The following is an 8,263-nucleotide window of genomic DNA, read 5'->3' on the forward strand; positions in this document are numbered from 1 at the left end:
AGGACAATGTTTGTTCTGACCCAGTGCAGGTATTCATTAACCTAGACATCTGAAGGTGGATTAAGAGAGAACATGACATTTGTAATATAGTAAGTGGATGAAATTATAACATGCCTATGCATTTTCCTCCATGATTTCATAACAGCCTTAAGCAATATTGCCGATATCTAAAGCACAAAAAAGGCCTCTACTAGGTCAGATTCTGCCCAAAGCTATTTACTCTATTGGTGGCTTTCTATCTCCTGTTCCAGATGACCTACAAACCATGTCATTCCCAGCTGAAATTTCAGGTGAGCATCAAATCAGAAGCCTCAAATCTAACTAGAGTTGTCTACAAGAGAACCTGCATTCTGTACTTGTAATACATATGATTATATGTATACATATGATTAGATACTCAACCATGTTACATCCCGATCAGGAAGCCCAATGCAACAAAATGGATGATTCCTGCATGTTGAAGTATTTAATGCTGAAAAGGGGATTTCAGCTAATGCAGGATGATTTTAAGCCCCACATTTAGTAGCTTTCTGGGCCTTTTATTTTATTTTATTTATTAATAAATTTATATACCATTCATCCCCCTGTCCAGAGCTACTCTTTCCTTTATTTATATACATTCTTTGAGAACAAGCCACACTATGTTCTGTAAAACACAAGAATACACAAAAGTAAAATGTCAAGCTACTTATGTCCTGGCAATAAAGTATTTTTTTAAATAAAAAGATGGTGCAGTAAGTAATGCCAGCATCTACTACTCCTTATAAAGACACATGGGGCCCTCTTCTGCTCTGGAGCCTTGTCATTTGGGCTTTTACTGTAGCGACATTGCAAGGATTTTCAAATGCTTCCCTTTTATTTTTACACCTTTACTTCAGTTAGCTCAGGGGTGTCAAACTGCCGGCCCACAGGCCAGTTGCATCATATGGAAACCACACCCACTCCAGCTCCGGCAATGTAAAAAACATTGCGATATGTCATGAGACATCATGTGATGTGGCAAGTTTGACACCTATGACATCTTGGCTGCTCAAGTTGATGACTACTATGTACCAGATCCTTAACAGCCAGGAATTAACAGTCTCCAGCCAAATAAAATCTACTTCAAGTTTACTGAGATATGTTAGAATAGATCTTAGAGCAGGGGTGTCAAACTGCCGGCCTGCGGGCCAGATGCGTCATGCCAAAACCGCGCCCACCCCATTGCCGGCAATGGGAAAAAAGTCACGATACGTTGCAACATATCACGTGACATTGCGAGTTTGACATCCCTGTCTTAGAGGGTCAAGCAAAATCTTTCCTATACATTTAAACCAAAGAGGTTTCTAAGGATTGTGTCTTATGTGTTTTGAAAAGGGGTTTTATGTGTCCCAGAAGTTCCCACATTTGCAAATACAGTTTCTTTTCCTTTTGTGATATAGTAGTTAAAATGTTTTCTCTCAGCACAGAAGCTCCCCTGGGGAGTCTGGGCCAATCTCTCTATGTCAGCCCAGGGTAGCTCACAGGTACATCTGACGCTTTTTTCATCTAGGAAACTAATAAAGGCGTCATTCTGGGATAATCTCAAAGAGATATAATAAACACCTGCAAGATAATGCAGTAAATATCTGTGGTCAAGAGGAAAAAAAGAAACAAAAGGGTGACATAAAATTTGAATATTTACAGGAAAAATAAAACATTTTAAAATAAAAAGAGAAAAAAATTAACACAAGAGAAATGAAAAATGTTAATAGACAAAGAAACAAAAAAGTAAAAACAGCTGAGGATGGGGAAAATGAAATAAAAATCCTCCAGGATTTCCAGATGGGGCATACTAAAATCATAGTGGAGACATTTTTGCATCAGGCAGTTTTATCCTGCTCAAAAAAGTAAAAAAATAAAAAGATATTTAAAAGACTGCTATTTCTTCAGTTTAGATAATGTTATGAAAATAAGCTTCTCAACAGCAGTTGAGCCACAACACTAATAAAATCTTATTTCTTATTGTGCTTCTATTAAATCCAAAGAAAGCATTTGTACTGACAATATTATGTACAAAATGGGAAAGGGCAATTCTTGGGAACCGCTATAGTGACAGCTAAAAATGTGACACACCATTCTTGATAATCAGTTGAATTGATTTTTGCAGATCAATTCTTTACTGAAATTTTATGTTTTAAATTATCTAAACTCCAGGGTGCATCAGGTTACAAATCTTTGGATTGCCTAAAAAATAGAAATGCCTGGAGTATTATTCTGTGAGAAAACACAAGTCCCTTCTTAACAAACTTCAATCTCTCTCTTTGTAAATTATATAAAATGCTCAACTATCAAACCTCTGTAAGAAAGCTGTCCTGAATAGCTAATGGGAAGGTGCTCACAAACTGTTTGGAAGGATTTATTTTTCTCCCAAAGCTCTCACACATTTTCATTTATCAAGAAGTATTTCCCTGTGTGCTTTAATTACATCCTAAAGGTATTTCTTGTTAAATAGAGCATGAAAATCTCTAGTTGAGCCACCCTGCGGAGATATAAATAAATATTAAAGCATCGAACTGTCAACATCAATTTCCCCCCTCTCTCTTTTCCTTTGGTATTTATACAACAGCAGCTCCAGTACTGTACTCTGTTGTGGAAGATATGTTTCTGGATCCAGATATTGGACATTCTGGAAGGTTAAACTCCCATCCAGCTATAATCTTCCAATCTCCTGAAATCAAAACATATCATGTTTGAAAGACAAGTAGGCACCAGCTTTGTCAGTTGAAGTCAACCTGTGACAGAAGATTTCGGGTTCAGATTTTGTATCTCTCTCATAATCATGCAAGACACAACAGCTTCTCCCAACAGCAACTAAAAATTGTTCATTGTTCCTATTTTCCTGCTGATATTTCATCTTCCCTCCACTGTGGGCGACTGGATCTCTACCGCTGTTTATCAGGTTGCACATCTCCCCCGCCCTGGAAGAGCAGCTCTCTGCGTCCTTCACGCAGCTGCTGTCAAATCTGTTCAGCTTTTGCCCGAGAAGATGACTTGTGCTGTTATGCAAGGCAGGAGGGAAAAACAAAGATTTTAAAAAATAGAACATTGGTAAATTTAAGGCAGGGGAGACAGTCTTGTGTATCAAGGCTAAGAGTTGCTATATGGATTGAACTGCAGAAATGTTTATTTTATTTATTTAGTAATCAAATTTGCACAGCCACCCATCTCTCACCGAAGTTGGCTATGTAAATTGGCCACAATCAAAGCCAACTCTCTAAGAAGTGTAGCTGTTTGGCACACGCTCATATTTCCAAAAGCCTGTTTTTCAGGGACAAGCTTGATTTGTGATGGCATAAATATTCTCACACTTATAAAAAATGGAAAGGCATCCTGAGAATATTAAATCAGTGGCAGACAGATTGGAGGAAGCATATAGATTTTTCTCAATATCATATCTTTCCAATTCCTCTGACCTCCTTTTTGATAGAAAATGCAAATTATATTGAGATATTGTAGCGCAAAGTTTTTACATTCAAAAAAGTTATACCCGTATACATTTTTGTTGCTATTACTGTTCCATTCTGTTTGCTTCAGTAATCTGATATTATGAAGTACCAGTAGAGAAATGCTTCCACAATTATTCAAATCACTGTATCACACATAGCAAGACATTCTGATTTTTAATTAATTTAGACATATTCCAAAAATAATGTATAAAGCAGCTCTTGTTTAAAAGTTGTAATTTGCAGGTATTTGCAATAGGAAATTAAATTTTAAAAAATATAGTGTCACTTCCCCCATCCAAATGATGCCAAGAAATAGGAGCCACATAAACAAAAAACCTTAGCAACCGCAACCAACTGTGCATATCATTGGTCCAGTGAAGAGAAGAGAAGAAGGAAACAGTCAGAATATTTAGTCATTTTGCCTGGGTTACTGCACTGACAAGGAGCTGTTCTGTGGGGAGTGGATAGGCGGGTGTTTTAAAATCAGCACAATGATAGGCAGTGTCACAGTATAAGTCCCACCTCTTTGCATTTCTGGAATAAAAAGTTAGGAAGGCACATCCGTCAGCAGAGGAATTGTCCAGTGGGAGGTCATGGTAATTTATAGCCTGGATTGAATGTTTTGCTAGCTGTTGCCAAAAACATCTCAATCTGGACAAGATTTTCTTAAAACTGCTTAGAATCAAGCTGGTATGAACATCAGGCAGGAGCATAGGGCAGGAGCAGCTTAAGGTTGCCATACAAATATGCATCTGCCCAAAGAGTCAGGAAAAGTGAAAATCATTCAGTGACAGATTCAAACTGTTTTTGAGGGTTTGAAAAGCAAAAACATGATGTAGATGTCCTTAACTTGTAGATGTATTTAATGTAATGTAAATGTATTTAACCTCTCTTTTCTGGGTTTTACAATATACAAAGAAGTTACAAAGATGCCTTTGGTTATTGCTCTATGGAATACACATTCTTTATTCTGGGAATGGTAAATTGTTAATTTGGTCAATTAGTTTTGAGAAGATCATTTTCATATAATCTTCAAGGGTGTCCAACCACCTGCCAATTTTTGCCTGTGTAATGTAGGAGACCATTTTCAAAGAGCTGCAAAACTTGAAGCTTGCCTTTTACTTAGTTTTCCTAGTGCTGAATTAGAAGAAAACATTTATTTGTTAAGAATGCTATGGTGGGACAAAAACAAATGAGAAAATATGGTAACATGTGGAACAAAAGCAAATGAGAGAAAATTAGGCAATCTAAATTTAAATTTGCTAGACAGGAGACTGAAAAGAGTAAACCCAGAGCTGGGCAGTCTACGTTCAACACCAGCCTTGTTGAGAGTAGGATGGACCAAGATCAGACATTCTAGATTCCAAAGTGATTGGTGTGAAAGGACTGGCAAGCAAGTCACAATGGCAAACTCATGAATATTAATAGAAAAGAGTATATTGTAGGTCAGCATTGAATTGTGAAATCTCTTTAAGAACTCCACAAACTCAAGAATAGCTATGAATAAAACTTTTGTCCTTCTGAAAGGACGGCACATCTATCTTCATGAGGAGGATCTTCTATTTATAAGGGTACAATTGTTGTATGCTTTAGGACTCAGGGCTTTTCAACCTTTTCACAGATTGTACCACTTTTACGATATGAAAATATTTGAGTACCACCAGTGCTTAGCAAGGTGTCAAAAAGGGGGGGATTTTGGGTTTTACTGATTAGATTCATTTGTTGTTATAGAAATGGCTATTTATAATATTATGGAAAAGTAAAAAGTTGAGGTTCAATGTTAATGCTTTCTTCTACTGCAACAGAGGAAGTATGTTCTTTTTCCCTTCTCCCCCTCACTTTCCCCCCTTTTCCTCCCCACTGTGTCCTACTATTGCTTTTGTAGTTTTGTATTTTATTCTATAATCTAATAAAATATTACAAACTGTAGAAAAAAAGTACCAGTTTTAATTTCTTCAGTGGCTGTTCTTTTGCTGAATCACTTTCTCTCTGCGCTAACAAATGTATGATGAATTTATCCATGTTTATTAATATGCACCACTACCAGCTAGCTCAGGGGTCTTCAAACTTGGCATTTTTAAGACTTGACTTCAGCTCCCAGAATTCCTCAGCTCTCATGGCTGGTTGAGGAATTCTGGGAGTTGAAGTCCACAGGTCTTAAAGTTGCTAAGTTTGTAGACTCCTGAGCTAGCTGGTCGGCCCTTCTTCCTCTCTCCCTTCTGAGCTCTTCCAGTGTAGTAAAAATGCGCTTCCCAATCCCTTCCCTGTACCCTTAAAAACACATGAATTAAGGGCAAAGCAAGAAACACAAACTCCGTTTTTCTCTCTCTTTAAGCTGCCTCAGGCGTGTCACATGTCACAATGTTGCAATCCTAGACTGAAAGGCTCCGGCAATTGCAAAAAGCTTTAGCTTTAAATTAAGCCTCTTTACCTTCAAATAAAACTTTCTAAAAGCCATACTCAATTAAAGGGGGTAAAATTAATTTCATTTGTTTAAAGGGATTAAACCTTTCCTGTTGTCTTTTTCCCCTTCCCCCACCCAAACCACCTCCTTTTATAGCCTCTCCTCTCCTCCTCCCCCTTTTTCTTCACTTCACCTCCAGCTCTGAGCTGCTTCTGGAAGTGCCAATCAGGTGGAGCTCTGCCAGCTCCTGGGGCTTCTGCCAGACAGTCATGCAGCTGCAGCTGCCTCTCCCTCAGGCTTGGCTCGCTTAGACTCATTCCCCTTCCCTGCTACACTTGGCTAACACCAATTTAGATGGAAGAAAAAGGAGGAGATAAGGAGGGAGACCCAAGCAACAGAGTATTGAATAACTGGAGGTCGTATAAATATTTATGGAAGTATATACCGAGAAGGTCAGATAAATAGAAGTATTAATGTAATAGAAATCAATCTTATTATATATAATACAGATAGGGAAATTTAGAGGGAGGAGTTGCTCGGACATTACCCCTGAATTGTATCTGACGAGGGATGAGAGGGAAGAAAGGAGAGGAGAGAGAGAAGGGAGTAAAGGAGGAGGGAAGGAAGTAGGAAGGTTGGAGGAGAAGAGGAGGAGAGGTTTGATTTGATTTGATTTTGATTTTATTAAATTTATACCCCGCCCTTCTCCCGGAGGACTCAGGGCGGCTTACAGGGTCAAATTTTGTTACTATATTATGTTATGTTTTAAATTTTTCTAATTTTTATTGATAAATTTAAACCGGCGAAGATGATTTTTAAATTAAATTTTGGGGAAATTTTATGGGGATCCGGTCTCCTGCCTGCTGAAATAACCAGGTCTTAAGGGCGCGGCGGAAGGAGGGGAGATCCGGGATCACCCGGATCTCTGGGGGGAGAAATGGGAGGGGAGTGGTGAAGGAGAGAGGAGAGGAGAGGAAGAAGAGGGAATTAGAAAGAGAAGAAAGGGAGAAAGAAGGTAGAGAAGAAAGAGTAGGTGTGGATACAGTGAAAGGGGAAATGGGCGAGCAACATCAAAATGTATGTGTATGTATTTATTTTATTTTATTACGAGTATCTGTCATCGATATGGAGCTGAGCAGACTGCAGATGGACATCGTTGCCCTCCAAGAGAGAAGGCTGTCAGACTCGGGATCTGTTAAGGAGAGAAATTTCTCGTTCTTCTGGCAGAGAAAACCATCAAATGAGACTAGGGAATATGGGATTGATTTTGGGGTCAGAAACACCCTACTAGGATTCATTACTCCACCTGCTGCTGGAAGTGAAAGAATTCTATCCTTGCAGCTACACTCATCAGCAGGACTGGTTATTCTTATTAGCGCATACGCACCAACATTATCATCTTCAGTAGAATCCAAAGACAAATTCTACAACGATCTGGCTGCTACTATCAAGAAAATCCCTGAGAAACAACCACTGTTTATCCTTGGTGACTTTAATGCCAGAGTTGGAGCTGATTATAGTTCTTGGCCCACTTGTTTAGGTCAGTTCGGCATCGGGAAAGTGAACGAAAATGGCCAATGCCTGTTGGAGTTTTGCTGCTACTACAGTTTTTGTGTCAGCAATACATTATTTAAAACAAAGCCTCAACACAGAGTCTCTTGGAGACACCCAAGATCGAAGCATTGGCACCAGCTTGACTTGATTCTTACCAGGCGCTCCAACCTTCCCAGTATTACAATCACACGCACCTATGAGGGTGCTGATTGCGATACAGACCACTCCTTGGTATGCAGCAAAATAAAACTGAAAATAAAGAGATTGCATCACTCGAAGAAGGAAGACCACGTATCGATACTAGCAAGACCCGCAATCAGGGCAAAGTGGAGGAATTTGCATAAGCACTAAAGGAGACTCTCCCAGGCCCAGCTGAAGCAAATGCATTTGAACGTTGGGAATATTTCAAGAACACTGCTTATAACACCGCCTTGTCAATATTTGGTAAAGAGACCAGAAAGACAGCAGATTGGTTTGAAGCCCATTCGGAGGAACTGACACCAGTCATCGAGGAAAAAAGGAGAGCCCTAATTGCATATAAAACCTGTTCCAGTGAGCGCAACCTACAGGTTCTGCAAGCTGCGCGTAGCAAAGTCCAATAGATTGCCAGGAGATGTGCTAATGATTATTGGCTGCAGCTTTTATTTATTTATTTATTTATTTATTTAATTTTTATCCCGCCCTTCTCCTTACGGACTCAGGGCGGCTGACAGCCTTATAAAACAGATACAACAATAAAAATACCCAGTTTAAAACCTAATTAAAAAGAAATATTTACTGTGGCCTATGTCAATTAAAATTACTCTTAAAACCCCACTAAAATTCCCCTAGGCCAATC

The sequence above is a fragment of the Protobothrops mucrosquamatus genome, unplaced genomic scaffold (genome assembly GCF_001527695.2).
Source record: "Protobothrops mucrosquamatus isolate PMUCROS unplaced genomic scaffold, P.Mucros_1.0 scaffold85, whole genome shotgun sequence".
NCBI classification, from domain to species: domain Eukaryota; kingdom Metazoa; phylum Chordata; class Lepidosauria; order Squamata; family Viperidae; genus Protobothrops; species Protobothrops mucrosquamatus.